General features: G+C 37.5%; 1 non-coding gene across 1 annotated transcript; it reads right to left on the reverse strand.

Moving 5' to 3' along the window:
* Nucleotides 1-17,846: 17,846 nt before the first annotated feature.
* On the reverse strand, nucleotides 17,847-17,954 carry LOC148555541 (small nucleolar RNA R71). The gene has a single exon (XR_015886421.1). It is a non-coding gene; the product is annotated as a small nucleolar RNA R71 (small nucleolar RNA).
* Nucleotides 17,955-18,548: the final 594 nt, after the last annotated feature.

Raw genomic sequence — 18,548 nt, forward strand, 5'->3', positions numbered from 1 at the left:
ATCAGCAGTCCTTCTTTAACCTCTGAATCTGATTTTTGCTCAAGTATCTCAATTTCAGCCAGAAAATACCTGAAATCATAGAAAAACACACAAACTCATAGTAAATTCCAGAAATGTGAATTTAACATAAAAACTAATGAAAACATCCCTAAAAGTAACTAGATCCTACTAAAAACATACTAAAAACAATGTCAAAAAGCGTATAAATTATCCACTCATCAGTTAGGCATGCCACGCCCCTTTTGTGTCCTCCATTGTTGCTCTCTGGAATTTAGTACTGGCATGCCACGCCTAGCTCCTGGCGTGCCACGCCCACATGCATGCTTGGATCTCCCCTCTGGAATTTAGTACTAGCATGCCACGCCTAGCTCCTGGCGTGCCACGCCAGTGCATTTTTGTGGCGTTTGCTCCCAAGTGGCACGCCAGTTTCACACGCCCAGCTTCTTGTTTGTCTTCTACCCATTTTTGATGCCTTTTTCACCTGAAATTCAGCACAACTCATCTCAAAGTAGTGTACCATAATATTCATCAAATAGTGCATGAATTGTACTGATCAAATGAGATTTATGCTCTTTTATGGTCTTCTTTATGCAAGAAAGAAGGGTAGATGATGCAAGTCATCACAACACCAAACTTAAGCTCTGTTTGTCCCAAGAAAATCAATGTGAGTAAGCCTTTATAACTTGAGGCCTTGGCTTTGAATGATTGCAATACAACTAAGAGTAAAACTAAGTGTTCAACACATGTATGAATATTTTAATGTCATGAAAAGCTCTTGGATCCTTGAGGGTTCTTTCAGGTATAGGCTTTAGGGGTCCTTTCTATTGATTGTCACCTTGAAGTAGCAAGGGTTGTTTTGCTTTCTTGACCACGACTCTAAGTGTTTTGTCTCAAGATAACCCTTTGATTAGGCTTTCAATTAGCACTCCCAAACCAGTTGGTTTTACGGTACTAGGTGTTGAGACACCCCTAAGAATTTACTTGCCCAGGTCTCTTCTTGACACATCTTCACCACAAGCATCTACTAAGATCATTACCTCTTTTTGAGCTTTTTAATGTTTCTTTCTCCATCCCATTAGTTGATGCTTAGAGCCTTGGGCCTTTATTTCTTACTACCTCTTGGTTCTATGGATATTCAAGGAACACCCCTTAACCTTCATTTGTTATACCTTCTAGGACTAGTTGCTCTCCATGACTCATTTTCTTTTTAGTTCATCCAAGGTTCTACACTTAGGTTCTTATTTCTTAGTTTGTTTGATGATCTCTCTTGGCCTTGGTCTCTCTTATTATTTTTGCACAACTCACAGTAACTCTTATGGAGACAAGCTCTACTTTTATTTATGTTAAAATGAAGACAAATACATGGAATTTTCTTTCTTGTAAAAAAAAGACTCATAAAGACTTCAAACAGGAATTAAAACTAAGCATAAAACATAAACTATCCTAGCATGATTACTTATTCAAAGAGTAAATTAAACAAAAGCTTAAAATAGGATTTCAGAAATTAGAAAGTGTCAACCATGGGTTCTCAAAACCAGTACACTTCGCACCTCTCCCCAGTCAAATTGTTCTTGCTGCTCCTTGAGGTTCTCAAAACCCCTTTGGAGTTGTTGAATGTTCTGGTTGACTTGGCTCCATTGTTGTTGTTGAGTCTCCTTGAGTTGATTGACATCTTCCCTCAAGTGGTGTAGGTCTCCCTTCATTTGGTGTACATCTCCTTGCAATTGTTCCCAGTTGAATCCCTCTGGAAATTGCTGATATTGGTATTGTGGTGGTGGTTGAAGTGCCAAGAAGTGAGGTTTCTCTTCTGCCTCTTCCTCTTCTTGTTCTTGTTGTAGTCTATGAGCATGAGCTCTTCGTTCTCTGGCCCTGTTGAGTGGGTGAACAGCCACCACTTTGGCCATCTTTTTGGCAGTTATAAATTTATCTTGCTTCACAAGCACCTCATCAATGATCTTTTCAACTCCAGCCTCATCACATAGCCTCTGTATAATGCTGGAGAATGCCAACCTTGTGTTGTCACTGATGTTTTTTAGCACTTTGTTGATGTTGTTGGTGATCTTCTCCCCCGCGTTGATGTTCTCTCCTTTCATGATGCTGTAGATGAGCACAGCTCTCTCCTTGGTCACCTCTGAAGTGTTGGATGTGGGGATTAGGGACCTCCTCACAAATTCTAGCCACCCTCTAGCTTGGGGGCTCAAATCTCTTCTCCTCAATTGATTGGGTATCCCATCCTTATCATTTATCCAACGCACATTCATCACACAAATGTCATTCAGGATCTCCTCAAACCCAGGGTCTTACTGCTTCATTCTTTCTTCATAGCTCCGAGTGGAGCTTGTCCTCTTCACCATTAGCATTCTTTCTATGCTAGAGGGGCTGTAGTCAATGGACTTTTCCCTTACATAGCTAATGTAGCCATAGTTTTGTCCTGGTTGAGGCACTGCGTTAGCATAGAATTCCCTCACCAAGCTCTCTACCACTTTCCTTGGTGGGTTGCATAGAAGTGACCAACCCCTATTGTTGATCTCAATGTTGATTTCAAGATGCTCATTCCTCCCTAGTTGAAACCCAACTTCTGGAATGATCTCCCTCTCACTCACCCAACCATAGAATTGATTTTGGTTGAATGCGGAGAGGAACTTGTAGTCATTGAAAGAGCTTGAGGATCCAGAGGTTGGTTCCTTGGTTTTTCTTTTCTTTAAGGCTGAGCTTTTTGGTGGTGCCATTAGGTTGAGAGAGTGTGTTTGAGGTTGTGAAAAAATAGGGGTTGCAAAAAAGAGCAAGCAAAACAAGGTTTTGCTCCAACACCAAACTTAGGACTTGATTGTCCCAATCAAGAAAAAGAAGAAAGAAAGTTGGGGAAGAGAAATAGTAAAAAGAGAAAGGAAGATGAGGGGTGTATGTATGCTTTTCATGTGTGATTGGGGTTTTGAAGTGGGAGAGGAGTTGGGGAGGTGAGGCTTTTATAATGGGTGAATGGTGTGGTTCGAAGGGTGGGAAATAAAAAGGGTTAATGTTTTCCCACTTGGGGAGTGGCTCCTAGCGTGGGAAGAGGCGCCAACTCTTTTCTCACAGTGTCTTCTGCATGTTTGAGTTCCAAAGTGCAAGTACACTTTGACTTCCTTTCTTTGTGAGTTGTTTACCATGTGGGCCCCATCTTCTCTCCTGAAATTTAAACTGAACCCATTAGTAATGACAAAAGAACCCTTTCACATTCCTTCTCATCAAGAGTGATTTAAATTGCAACTGATAGGTGTCCCTTGGGACACCAAACTTAATCCTTTGGCATCTTAATAAATTGGTTCCATCATTGTGTATTTAATGTGTTCATAAGAATGGAGTAACATAAATCTTTCCAGTTTCTTTTGATTCCAATTCCTCTGAACTCATTAAGCCACATTCATGTTCTTACCCAAAACATTAAGCGCTTTCAAATTGGGTGACTTGGGCTGCTAGGTGATCCTTGGTGGTGGCCACACCAAACTTAATCACTGGGCTTACTCTTCAAAATCAAGCTATTAAGTGTTTGTAAGCCTAGATTAAGTGAGTGGGAGGCCACACCAAACTTAGCAATTTAGTTAGTTTTCAGCCCATTCACTCCTTATTAGTTATGCCTTCATCAAGTTACAATTCCAGAATAGAAAGAAATAAAAGAGTGTAACGAAAATCTAACTGCCAAAGCTAATATCAAGCTTTCTAATCTACAATTGTAAACTAATCCTAAGTTGGAAATGTAACACAAATGTGAGACTGAAGATTAAACTATCTAAAGCAATAGATTTTAAACTACTTCTAAGAAAAGCAATTAAATCAAAAAGGATAAAGTGTTGGGGTGCCTCCCAACTAGCACTTCTTTATTGTCATTAGCTTGACATTCCTTCATCTTTAGGTGAGCTTGTAGTTCACTCTCTGCTCCTCTAAGGAGCCTCCCAAGTAGTGTTTGAGTCTATGGCCATTGACAGTAAAAGTTCTCTGAGTCTTGTCCTCCATGAGCTCCACATGACCATAGGGAAACACCTTGAGTATGGTGAAAGGTCCTGACCATCGAGACTACTTAAGTTTCCCAGGGAAGAACTTGAGTCTTGAGTTGTAGAGTAACACCTTCTGTCCTTCAGTGAACTCCCTTCTCGCTATCTTTTGGTCATGCCACCTTTTTGTGTTCTCTTTGTAAATTTTTGCATTCTCATATGCTTGATTTCTAAACTCCTCCAACTCATTAAGTTGCATTAATCTCTTTTCTCCAGCAGCTTACTCATCATAGTTTAACATTTTTAGAGCCCAAAATGCTCTATGCTCAAGTTCAACTGGTAAGTGACACGCTTTGCCATATAGCAATTGGTATGGAGACATCCCAATGGGAGTCTTATAGGCTGTTCTATAGGCCCATAGTGCATCATCCAGCTTCTTAGACCAATCTTTTCTTGAGCTTCTAACAGTTTTTTCAAGGATTCGTTTCAACTATCTATTGGAGATTTCAGCTTGCCCATTGGTCTGTGGGTGGTATAGAGTTGCCACTTTGTGCTTGAATCCATATCTGAGAAGGAGTGTCTCGAGTTGTTTGTTGCAGAAGTATGTCCCTCCATCACTAATGAGAGTTCTGGGAACTCCAAATCTACTGAAGATGTTCCTTCTCAAGAAGCTTATCACAACTTTGTTGTCATTTGTTGCAGTGGCTATGGCTTCTACCTACCTTGAGACATAATCAACAGCTACCAATATGTAGCTATTTGAGTAGGAGGTTGGAAAGGGTCCCATGAAATCAATCCCCATACATCAAATAGCTCCAGCTCTAGTATGAATTGCTGTGGCATCTCATTTCTCTTGGTTAGATTACCAGCTCTTTGGCATTCATCACACCTTGACACCATTTCCTTGGTATCCTTAAATATTGTTGGCCTGTAAAATCCGGATTGAAGTACTTTTGCTGCTGTTCTTTCTCCACTGAAGTGACCTCCATATGCAGATCCATGGCACTGCCATAACACTTCCTGCCTTTCTTCATGAGATATACACCTTCTTAGGATTCCATCAGCATACTTTTTGAACAAATAGGGGTCATCCCAGATGTAGTGTTTGGCATCCTTGATTAGCTTCCTCCTTATGTGCTTATTGATGTTAGTTTGTAGTTCCCCAATAGCCTTGAAGTTAGCTATGTCTGCAAACTAAGGGGCTACTCGAATCATCATCAATTGTTCATCAGGGAAGCTTTCATTTACTGCTACTTGCTGCATTTCTTCTTCTTGTGGGATCCTTGAGAGGTGGTTAGCTACCTTGTTCTCTGCTCCGCTCTTATCTTTAATCTCAATATCAAATTCTTGGAGTAGAAGAATCCACCTTATTAGTTTGGGTTTAGATTCTTGTTTGGTAAGCAAGTATTTGAGTGCTGCATGATCAGTGAACACAATTACTTTTGAGCCAATAAGATATGATCTAAACTTATCAAAAGCAAAAAATATGGCTAAAAGTTCTTTCTCCGTGGTGGTATAGTTCCTTTGATTCTCATTAAGTACTAGCTTGTCTTTCCTCTGTCCTAGAACAGCACCAACAGCAAAATCAGATGCATCACACATTAATTCAAAGGGAAGATCCCAGCTTGGTGGTGCTATAATAGGTGCAGAGGAGAGTTTCTTTTTAAGTTCATCAAAGGCTACCATGCACTCTCTATCAAAAACAAAGGGAGTATTTGAGACAAGTAGGTTGCTAAGGGATTTTGTAATTTTTGAAAAATCTTTGATAAACCTCCTATAGAACCCAGCGTGTCCCAAAAAACTTCTGATTGCTTTGACATTGCAAGGTGGAGGTAATTTTTCAATTACTTCCATTTTTGCCTGGTCCACTTCTATGCCATCTTTTGAAATCTTGTGACCAAGAAACACCCCTTCAGTTACCATAAAATGGCACTTCTCCCAGTTTAAAACCAGGTTGGTTTCTTGACACCTTTTTAGTACAAGAGCAAGATGGTATAGGCAATCAGAATTATGAGTTCCAAAATACAGAGAAGTCGTCCATGAATACTTCTATGAACTTCTCAATCATGTCTGAAAAAATGGAGAGCATGCACCTTTGGAATGTTGCAGGTGCATTGCACAATCCAAAGGGCATTCTCCTATAAGCAAAGACACCATATGGACAAGTAAATGAAGTTTTTTCTTGATCCTTGGGGTCTACAACAATTTGATTGTAGCCCGAATACCCATCCAGGAAGTAATAATACTCATGTCCTGCCAATCTTTCAAGCATCTGGTCTAAGAAAGGTAAGGGAAAGTGGTCCTTCGGGGTGGCTTCATTAAGTTTCCGGTAGTCAATGCACATACGCCATCCGGTCACTGTCCTTGTGGGTATCAATTCATTCTTCTCATTTGTCACAACAGTGATCCCTCCCTTCTTAGGGACTACTTGCACCGGGCTTACCCAAGGGCTGTCTGAGATGGGGTAGATCACCCCTACTTGCCACAATTTCAACACTTCTTTCTGAACCACTTCATTCATAGTAGGGTTTAGCCTCCTTTGTTATTGTCTTGAAGGTTTGGAATCTTCTTCAGGTAAGATTTTATGCATACACATTGAAAGACTGATCCCTTTTAAATCTGCAAGTGTCCAGCCTATGGCATCCTTGTGTTATCTCAGCACTTGGATAAGCTCCTCTTCTTGTTCCTTACTCAGAGTTGAATTTATGATCACTGGGTGAGTGTTGTTAGCACCCAGATATGCATATTTCAAGTTGGGTGGTAAGGTTTTCAGCTCTAGTTTTGGTGACTCTGCATCTTTGTTGTCTGTAGTGGTTGGCATGATTAAGTTTCTCATGGTTCCGTGTGGTGGTTTTCCATCTGGTGCTTGTTCTAGCTCAATGGTTCCTTCACGTTGTTCTTCTTCCAAGACTTCTTAAACTATCTGTTCCATGGTGTCTACCAGCATGCATTCTCCTATGGATTCCTTGGGGTAACTCATTGCTTTAAAGATGTTGAAGACCATTTTCTCTTCATGCAACCTCAAGACTAGTTCCCCTTTTTGCACATCAATGATGGCTCCAGCAGTAGCTAGAAATGGTCTTCCTAAGATAATTGACGTGTTGGCCTCTTCTTCCATGTCCAGCACAACAAAATCAGCAGGGAAAATGAATTCTCCTACTTTCACTAGCAAGTCTTCCACCACCCCATGTGGAAACTTAAATGTTCTGTCAGCCAATTGGAGTGCCATTCTTGTTGGCTTGGCTTCCTCTATTCTCATCCTTCTCATCATGGTTAGGGACATAAGATTTATGCTAGCTCCCAAATCACACAAAGCTTTCTCAATAGTGATATCCCTTATGATGCAGGGGATTTAAAAACTCTCTGGGTCTTTCAGCTTTTGAGGCAACTTCTTCTGTATGATGGCGCTGCATTCCTCAGTCAATACTATGGTTTCTTTTGCCTCCTAGTTCCTCTTTTTGGTTATAAGCTCCTTCAAAAATTTGGCATAGAGTGGCATTTGTTCTAATGCCTCAGGAAATGGTATGTTGATTTGGAGCTTCTTGAAGATCTCTAGAAACTTAGAGAACTGGCCATACTTCCCACCCTTTCCCAGTCTTTGTGGGTATGGTGCTTTTGGCACATAAGGCTTCAAGATTGGTTTTGGTGGAGGTGGAGTAGGGATCTCTTCTTCATCTTTAGTCCCATACTTTTCTGCAACTTCTTCAACGTTGTCTTTGCTTGGGGTTCCTTCCTCTACAACCTTCCCACTTCTTAGGGTAATAGCCATGTATTCCCCTCTTGGGTTAGCCATGGTATCACTGGGGAATTTGTGTGTGGGGAGTGGGATTTGCTTGGACAAAATCTCCACTTGTGCTTCCAACTTTGAGATCGCTGCGCCTTGATTTTTCAAATTTGACATGTATTCTTCTTGATTAGCGTCTATCCTTTTTTCAGTTTGTGCTTGTCTGTCCATGAGGGTGGAGACTGCTCCTCTAATCTGTGATGATAGTTGTGCTATTGCAGGCTCCATCCTCTCAAAGTTGCTCTTGATTTCACATGGTTGCATAGTTGAGGATGGTGCATCTTGATTGAGGTTGTTATGCATGGGTTGGTTGCAATGGTATAATGTGTTTTGTGAGTTATGGTAGGGTCTATGGTTCCCTGTTTGATGGTTGGGGTTGTGGTTGAAATGCTGATTTGATGAATAAGGTTTGTTGTGGTCCTGGTTGTGATTTTGTTGATTTCCCCACCCAAAATTTGGGTGGTTCTTCCAACCTGGGTTGTATGTCTTAGAGTGTAGGTCATATAGTGGTCTGGATGAATTGTTCACATAATTAGCTTGTTTCCAGTCACCTTCAGATTCTGGTGCATTCCCTTCTTGTTGAGGAGTTTGGTCTTGAATGACTGAGGCTTGATTGGCCTCCATCCTCTTGGTTAGAGCTACTATTTGAGCTGCAATTGCCTTGTTCTGAGCTAACAAATCATCTACAGAGTTGAGTTCTAGTACTCCCTTCTTCAGAGTCCTCTCTGAAGCATGGAAATACTCATTTTCAGCTACAGTCTCAATAACATCTATGGCCTCTTTAATGGTTTTCTTTTTATTGAGGGATCCTTCTGAAGAATGATCCACTGCCTTCCTTGCTTCATAGGATAGCCCCTCATAAAAGATATGTAGTTGTACCCACTGATGAGCGGATAATTTATACGCTTTTTGGCATTGTTTTTAGTATGTTTTTAGTAGGATCTAGTTACTTTTAGGGATGTTTTTATTAGTTTTTATGTTAAATTCACATTTCTGGACTTCACTATGAGTTTGTGTGTTTTTCTATGATTTCAGATATTTTCTGGCTGAAATTGAGGGACTTGAGCAAAAATTAGATTCAGAGGTTGAAGAAGGACTGCTGATGCTGTTGGATTCTGACCTCCCTGCACTCAAAGTGGATTTTCTGGAGCTACAGAACTCAAAATGGCGCGCTTCCAATTGCGTTGGAAAGTAGACATCCAGCGCTTTCCAGAAATATATAATAGTCTATACTTTGGCCAAGTTTAGACGATGCAAAAGGGCATTGAACGCCAGTTCTACGCTGCAGTCTGGAGTTAAACGCCAGAAACACGTCACGAACCAGAGTTAAACGCCAAAAACACGTTACAAACTGGCGTTCAACTCCAAGAATGACCTCTACACGTGTAAACTTCAAGCTCAGCTCAAGCACACACCAAGTGGGCCCCGGAAGTGGATTTATGCATCAATTACTTACTTCCGTAAACCCTAGTAGCTAGTTTAAGTATAAATAGGACTTTTTACTATTGTATTTACATCTTTTGATCATTTTTAGATCTCTAGACCTCCATGGGAGGCTGGCCACTCGGCCATGCTTACCCTATATTCACTTATGTATTTTTCAATGGTAGAGTTTCTGCACTCCATAGATTAAGGTGTGGAGCTCTGCTGTTCCTCATGATTTAATGCAAAGTACTACTGTTTTATATTCAATTCAACTTATTCTGCTTCTAAGATATTCATTTGCACTTCAACATGAATGTGATAAACGTGACAATCATCATCATTCCCTATGAACACGTGCCTGACAACCACTTTCGTTCTACCTTCGATTGAATGGATATCTCTTGGATATCTAATACAGGGGACTGAGTCCGAGTTATTAAGTGTCTTCGTGGTATAAGTTAGAACCCATGGATGGCCATTCCTGAGATCCAGAAAGTCTAAACCTTGTCTGTGGTATTCCGAGTAGGATCTGGGAAGGGATGGCTGTGACGAACTTCAAACTCGCGAGTGCTGGGCGTAGTGACAGACGCAAAAGGATAGTAAATCCTATTCTAGTATGATCGAGAACCTCCAGATGATTAGCCATGCCGTGACAGAGCATTTGGACCATTTTCACATAGAGGATGGGATGTAGCCATTGACAACGGTGATGCCCTTACAGAAAGCTTGCCATGGAAAGGAGTAAGACTGATTGGATGAAGACAGCGGGAAAGCAGAGATTAAGAGGAACGAAATCATCTCTACAAGCTTATCTGAAATTCTCACCAATGATTTACATAAGTATTTCTATCTTTGTTTTCTGTTTATTTATTATTATTATTCGAAAACTCCATAACCATTTGATATCCGCCTGACTGAGATTTACAAGATGACCATAGCTTGCTTCATACCAACAATCTCCGTGGGATCGTGTAACGTCCCGTCCAGTAAAATACCTTGCTTAAGTCAGGGTATTTCCACTAGAAAGAACATTACGTAACCTTCTCTAGTATTAACTACTTAATTATCGAGCCTTTGTATCGAGTTCGCGTTTCAGTTTTAAGAAAATTCCAGAAAATTTTGTTTTTTATTCATTAAAGTCATAATTCAAACATTCACAATTAATAATAATCACATAGATATTATTGATAATAATTCTTATACAAAAGAGACCAAATAAAACTCAAATACAATATACTAAACCTACCCCTCTATGTAAAATAAAATCTCAAAGGACAAGAGCGAGGGAATTCTATGAAAGCAATTAAAACCATAAAGAAAGCCTACTGATCGCTCGCAGCTTCAAATTGCGTCTTCAAACCTGTCGCTGAAAGGGTGGAAAATTTGGGGGTGAGAACCAAACCACATGTTCTCAGTAGAGGTCGAGAATGCCGTGAAAGTAAAGAATAAAACGCAAATAGTTAATTTCACTCAAAAGTATTTAAAAGAAAAACTGTTTCCATTTGTAGTGATCTTTACTCACCGTGTCAATCTTTTATTTTGAAAACCAACCGCATAACATTCAAAAATCCAAAATCTTATAAAGCATCAGTTAATTATCCAAAATTCTAAACCCATATTTTCCTTTATAAAAATCTTAAAAGTTTTCCTAGACCGTATGAATGACTAATCTGTTCCAAGCATAGGTTCATTAAGTCTATGCTGAACCAGCTCAATCTTTCATACTTACTAAACCTCAAACACAATCCAATCACGGCCTCAGGCCCAAGCAATTCAACCAGCATCCAGTTCACCACAATCCAGCCAATCAGTTACAAACACAAGTAATGAGGTTCAAACACAATCAAGAGCAATTATATCAAGTATAGCAATTAGCAGTTAACAGAATTATTCACTTAGGCAAACCAATTATAATATACACACCCAAACAATGTCACATAGATGCATATGATGCATGCCTGTCCTACTGGCCATGAGCTCACGCGTCGGTTATGTTGCCAGACCCGACTCGGATAAGCGGGATTAGACCACCATCCTTATCCGTAGGTTCCATAGACAAGCGGGAATTAAACCACCATCCTTGCCCGGAACACGCAAGCGGGATTTAACCACCGTCCTTGCCTCCACAGTAAGCGGGATTAAACCACCATCCTTACTAGGTACATAAAACAATATGCAAGCGGGAATCACACCACCGTCCTTGCTGAACAATTTATCAATACGTGAGCGGGATAAAACCACCGTCCTCACTGCAGGCGGGACAAAACCACCATCCCTGCACAATGGTTTACGCACTGAGCAAGCGGGACTAGACCCACGCCCTTGCCAACAATCTCATAAATCAAATATTCTTTTCTTAAAAGAATCATTGAAGTTATTATTATTAAATAAGCCTTGAATACTTATTTTGATTAAGTCCTTATATTTTTATAAAAATTTGGACATAATCTCCTTTAAAAATAGGACTTATCCACCCTTACGGGTTCCTTCTTTCTCAACAATTCATCAGCCTCTTTCAGCATTTGCCACAGCAATATATATTCTCAAAAACATTTGATAATAGAAAATCTATTTCTTAAATTCCATATCCAAAATAATTACCAACACAACTTGGCAGCCTGATTTCCATTTTGTTTTTAAAATATCAAATGAATTTGGAATTGCGCAAACTTTATATCCATGCGACTGTCTCGGATTAAACTTTCTATTAAATCAAAAATCATAATTTTTTGTTGTCTCTAGCTTCGGGAATATAAGCAAAACCGTGACTGTTCTGCAGTGTTTTAAATCCAGAAGACAGCAGCACCACACAACATTTGAAATTTCATATAAAATCCAAATTAAATATAAATACCTTCAAAATTAATGTGGTTAAACATAACTCATCCAAATTTCTTTCTCAATTGGTTCCAGGGTCATACCATTTTTATTGAAGGAGTTATGTAGCTTGGAAGTTAGGTAATTTTCTGCAGAATTCTGTTTAACAAATCATTGAACACAACCTCTTCCAAGTCCCATAACTCACTTATTAAAACATGGAAAATCCTGAAATTTAAATCACATATACTAAACATAATTAATTTTCACCTCCAATTAGTTGCATCTCAATATCTATCCAGGATCAAAAGTTATAAACTCCCAAAGTTACTAATTTAAGAAAACAGAATCTGGCTTTTTCTGCATAATGCATCATCCTTCAAAAATTCATATCTTTAAAACTACAAGTCCAATTGTTATGAAATTTTACGGCATTAAAATAATAGGAATAAAATTTTATTTAAAATTAGTTCCATTTCAAAATTCAAATTGCAGAATTTCCAATAGAGGAATCAAGTTGCTGCTGCGTTAAACGTTCTGCAGAAAAACTAGTTTTGACATCCATGATTCAAAAATTCACCATAAATCATAAACTTAATGAAAAAGTCTCAAATTTAGCAGTCCAGTTTCCTATATCCCCAAGATCAATCCGGACTTGGTCCCACACAATTCTGATAATCACAGAAATAGTTATAGTTTTTCAAAGTTTCCGGCTTCCTTTAAAAATAATGCAGAAAATCAAGTTTTACATTTTAACTTTGAAAAATCATAACTAGTTCTATAATTAATTCAAACTTCTCAAAATTGAGTTCCAACAACAACTTTTATTATACTTTACTCAGCCTTTGCTCTTATATCATTTCGATTATCGTTGAATAACTGATTCACTTCCAAAGTCACCTTTTAATTTCAAAAATCAGTTTTTCAGCAATCTATTTAGTATTCAAAATCCAACCCTTCAAAACCCCTCAAAACCAATTCCAAATTAACCACCAACCAAGTTCATTAACATTACAATATACCAAATAACAACTCAACGGCAACAAATCCAACATAACCCATTAAAATTCAGAAATTCTCAACAATTAGTCATCAAGCAATTCCCAATCCACATAATCAATCAATATCACAAATCAATAATTCCAAATCACAATTTCAACCATTCCAATCACAATTTTCAGCCACAATTCAATAATTACATAATCAATCAATTACTCACAGCTATTAAATCTATTTGCAGTTATTCAATAAACCTTGTAGGCATTCTTAAATTGAAATCGTTTTAAACCCCCTACCTCGATGTCGCAATTGCAGAATTTGAACACAACTGCCCCCGTTTCGTTTCTAATTTACAGCAGTGACAACAATCCTAATGCAATCAAGGACACCGCGTCAACTGGAACAGCAACGGCTTTAATTTCGTGGCAATGATAATGGTTGCAGCAGGACAAGAATTTGAATCTAATGTAGTCAAGGGCAGAAAACAGCCCTGGGAATTGACAACAAAGTAAAAACTAAAATTGAATTAAAACAAGAATATAACAACTATAGCAATGCCAAAATAGAGCGTGCAAATGGACAAGTCCCAAAGAAAAGATTAGACCAGTACCAAGATAATAGAATCAGAACCAGCAATAGCCCGGCGTTGGCTTCCGGCAGCGGCAACACCTTCGCCAGTGGCTCCAATTGGGACAAACTCCAGCAAACATCATATAACCAAGGACATCAGAGGCAGATACAGGGTATTTACAGAGGAATAAAGGTTCAGAGATGGTGGTTTTCATGGCTAGGGTTTAACTGACTCACCATTAATCATGGCGGCAACCAGAGATTCTGGCGGCGGCAGCGGTAGTGAAGAGACGTGGCGTTGATGACAGAAGACTTCTCCTTCCTCCTCTGTTCACGATACACGACGGTGGCAGAGTATCCCGTCACGGTCTCCCCCTCTCGCTCTCCTCTGGCGCGCTTGCCTCTTCCTCCGCGAACGGCGACAGTGAGACGGCCAGGGTGCGACGGTGCAGACGACGCATGCTCGCAGCAGCGGCTCCCCCTACGGCCAGCCCGCGACGACTCTCCCTCTTCCTTCTTGCGCGATATTCTCCTTCGAAGCCCGTTTCGATCTTTCTCTTCCTCAGCTCAATTCGGCAGCTTCGTGGTGACAGTGATGGCAGGACGCGACGGCGACGGTAGTACCGGGCCGGCGACGCTCTTCTTCCTTTCCGCCGGCGCTATCTCTTCCTCCGATCTCCTCTCTGCGCGTGTGTGTGTTTGTTACGTTAAGGAAGGGTGAGGCTGTGGCTGTGTGATGAGGGAAGCTAGGGTTAGGGTTTCTCAATTAATTTGGGAATTAGGGTTTGAAATTAGGATTTTATAAAAGAATATAGATAGATATGAATAGATATTTTGATAAAATTGAAAGGTAGAGTAATTTTAAAACCAAAGATACTCTCTTAAAAATATTTAAGAACATTATTTATCAACATATTGCTAAGTTGAATTGATTATTTTTAATTTAAATTATAAAATAAGCATATTAATCACATTTTTATAAAATATAGTTTAAACTCAATACTAATTAGTCAAATTAAATGATATAACTTTTCATTATTTTTCTATCACCAAAATTTTAATTTCAATTTACAAAATATCTAATTATAATAAAATTACTTAAACTTTAAGTATTTATAAAAATTCATTTAATCATTCCTAATAAATTAATCTCTAAAAGCTCAAACTAATAGAATAAACCATAATTCATTCATAATAGAAATTACTTAAATTAAATTATATAATACTTCCTTACTAAATTCTAATTTGAAATTATATAAAATAACCAATTATAAAAATTACACAAAAATATTAATTAACTTAACTCCAGATATTAATAAAACTAATTTAATTATTCTTAATTGATTTATAAAATAAGATATCAAATTAATAAAATAAATCGTAACCTTTTCAGAATAAAAGTTACTTGAATTAAATTATACAAATTCCTTCTTATTTTTCAATTACTAAAATTATACAAAATATTCTATTATAATAAGATTACTTAAAAATATTAATTGATTTCAAAATAAAGCTATCTCCGAATGTATTTAATTATTTCTAACAAAATAATTTCTAAAATTATAAAGTTTAAACTTAATAAGATAAAATCATAATTTATTTATAATTAGATTTTCAAAAATGCGGGATGTTACAGATCGACACTTACTCACGTAAGGTTTTATTACTTGGACGACCCAGTGCACTTGCTGGTTAGTTGTGCGAAGTTGTGAAGTTATGCTTGGACCATGGTACTGTGCACCAGTTTGTTGGCGCCATTACCAGGGAGAGAATGAACAACAAATTTTACAACCTCAGAGTAACAATTTCGCATTACCAAGTTTTTGGCGCCGTTGCCGGGGATTGTTTTGAGTTTGGGCAACTGACGGTTCATCTTGTTGCTCAGATTAGGTAATTTTCTTTTCAAAAAGTTTTCAAAAATCTTTCAAAAAATTTCTCCTTTATTTTCAAAAAAAAAATTTATATTATGTTCTTCAGAATTTTTAAGAATGAATTCTAGAGTTTCATGAAGCATGTGAAGCCTGGCTGGCTGTAAAGCCATGTCTAAATTCTTTTGGACTGGGGCTTCCAACCCAACATTATCAAGAGCAAGCTAGTTGTTGCTAATCCATCAGCTGCTGTATGCTTGATTTGTCACTTAAAGCTTGGCTGGCCTTTGGCCATGTCTAGTGTTTTGGACCGGAGCTTTCACTGAAAGCTTGGCTGGCTAGTGAGCCATGTCTAATTCCTGGACTGAAGCTTTAGACTAAGAATGCAGGATTCCTGGAATTCATATTAAAAATTTTGGAATCCTTATTTTTCTTTTTCAAATTAATTTTCGAAAAATACAAAAAAATTAGAAAATCATAAAAATAAAAAATATTTCATGTTTCTTGTTTGAGTCTTGAGTCAAATTGTAAGTTTGGTGTCAATTGAATATTCATTTTGCATTTTTTGAAAATTCATGCATTCATAGTGTTCTTCATGATCTTCAAGTTGTTCTTGGCCAGTCTTCTTGTTTGATCTTCATATTTTCTTGTTTTGTGTCTTTTCTTGTTTTTCATATACATTCTTGCATTCATAGTGTCTATACATGAAAAATTTTTAAGTTTGATGTCTTGCATGTTTTCTTTGCATATAAAAATTTTCAAAAATATGTTCTTGATGTTCATCATGATCTTCAAAGTGTTCTTGGTGTTCATCTTGATATTCATAGCATTCTTGCATGCATTCATTGTTTTAATCCAAAATTTTCATGCATTGAGTCTTTTTCATGTTTTTCTCTTTCATCATTAAAAATTCAAAAATCAAAAAAATATCTTTCCTTTTTTCTCTAATAAATTTCAAAAATTTGGATTGACTTTTTCAAAATTTTTAAAATTCAATTGTTTCTTATGAGTCAAATCAAATTTTCAATTTAAAAATCTTATCTTTTTCAAAATCTTTTTCAAAAATAAAATCTTTTTCATTTTTCTTATTTATTTTCGAAAATTTTAAAAATATTTTTCAAAAATCTTTTTCTTAATTTTACATCATATTTTTGAAAATATCATCAACAATTAATGTTTTGATTCAAAAAATTTCAAGTTTGTTACTTGCTTGTTATGAAAGATTCAAACTTTAAGTTCTAGAATCATATCTTGTGATTTCTTGTGAATCAAGTCATTAATTGTGATTTTAAAAATCAAATCTTTTTCAAAACTAATTTCAATCATATCTTTTCAAAAATATCTTTTTATCTTATCTTTTTCAAAATCATATCTTTTTAATCATACCTTTTCATATCATATCTTTTTCAAATATCTTTTCTAACTTCTTATCTTCTTATCTTTTCAAAATTGATTTTCAAATCTTTTTCAACTAACTAATTGACTTTTTATTTGTTGCTTATCTTTTTCAAAACTACCTAACTAACTCTCTCTCTCTAATATTCGAAAATCTCTTCCCTCTTTTTCAAAAATTCTTTTTAATTAACTAATTGTTTCAATTTTTAATTGGATTTCATTCCTAATTTTCGAAAATCACTAACCCCTTTTCAAAATTTTATTTTCAAAAATCCTCCCTCTCTCTCATCTCCTTCTATTTATTTACTCATCTACTAATACTTCATCTCACCCAAATTTGAACCCCCTCTTCCATCTGTGTTCGAATTTTCTCTTCTTCCCTTCTTTACATTTCATTCTTTTCTTCTACTCACATAGGGAAACCTCTATACCTGGGTAAAAAGGATCCCTATTATTATTATTTTTCTGTTCCCTCTTTTTCATATGAGCATGAGTAAGGACAAGAACATTCTTGTTGAAGCAGATCCAGAACCTGAAAGGACTCTGAAAAGGAAACTAAGAGAAGCTAAAATAAAACAATCCAGAGACAACCTTACAGGAATTTTTGAACAGAAAGAGGAGATGGCAGCCGAAAATAATAATAATGCAAGGAGGATGCTTGGAGACTTTACTGCACCTAATTCCAATTTACATGGAAGAAGCATCTCAATTCCTACCATTGGAGAAAACAATTTTGAGCTTAAACCTCAATTAGTTTCTCTGATGCAGTAGAACTGCAAGTTTCATGGACTTCCATCTGAAGATCCTTTTCAGTTTTTAACTGAATTCTTGCAGATCTGTGATACTGTTAAGACTAATAGAGTAGATCCTGAAGTCTACAGGCTCATACTTTTCCCTTTTGCTGTAAGAGACAGAGCTAGAATATGGTTGGACTCTCAACCTAAGGATAGCCTGAACTCTTGGGATAAGCTGGTCAAGGCTTTCTTAGCCAAGTTCTTTCCTCCTCAAAAGCTGAGTAAGCTTAGAGTGGATTTTTAAACCTTCAGACAGAAGGAAGGTGAATCCCTCTATGAAGCTTAGGAGAGATACAAGGAACTGACCAAAAAGTGTCCTTCTGACATGCTTTCAGAATGGACTATCCTGGATATATTCTATGATGGTCTGTCTGAATTAGCTAAGATGTCATTGGATACTTCTACAGGTGGATCCATTCACCTAAAGAAAACGCCTGCAGAAGCTCAGGAACTCATTGACATGGTTGCTAATAACCAGTTTATGTACACTTCTGAGAGGAATCCTGTGAGTAATGGGACACCTCAGAAGAAGGGAGTTCTTGAAATTGATACTCTGAATGCCATATTGGCTCAGAACAAAATATTGACTCAGCAAGTCAATATGATTTCTCAGAGTCTAAATGGAATGCAAGCTGCATCCAACAGTACTCAAGAGGCATCTTGTGAAGAAGAAGCTTATGATCCTGAGAACCCTGCAATAGCAGAGGTAAATTATATGGGTGAACCTTATGGGAACACCTATAACCCATCATGGAGAAATCACCCAAATCTCTCATGGAAGGATCAACAAAAGCCTCAACAAGGCTTTAATAATGGTGGAAGAAATAGGTTTAGCAATAGCAAGCCTTTTCCATCATCCACTCAGCAACAGACAGAGAACTCTGAACAAAATACCTCTAATTTAGCAAACTTAGTCTCTGATCTA

This window comes from Arachis ipaensis, chromosome B6, assembly GCF_059453495.1.
Source record: "Arachis ipaensis isolate K30076 ecotype BB chromosome B6, ASM5945349v1, whole genome shotgun sequence".
Taxonomy (NCBI): Eukaryota; Viridiplantae; Streptophyta; class Magnoliopsida; order Fabales; family Fabaceae; genus Arachis; species Arachis ipaensis.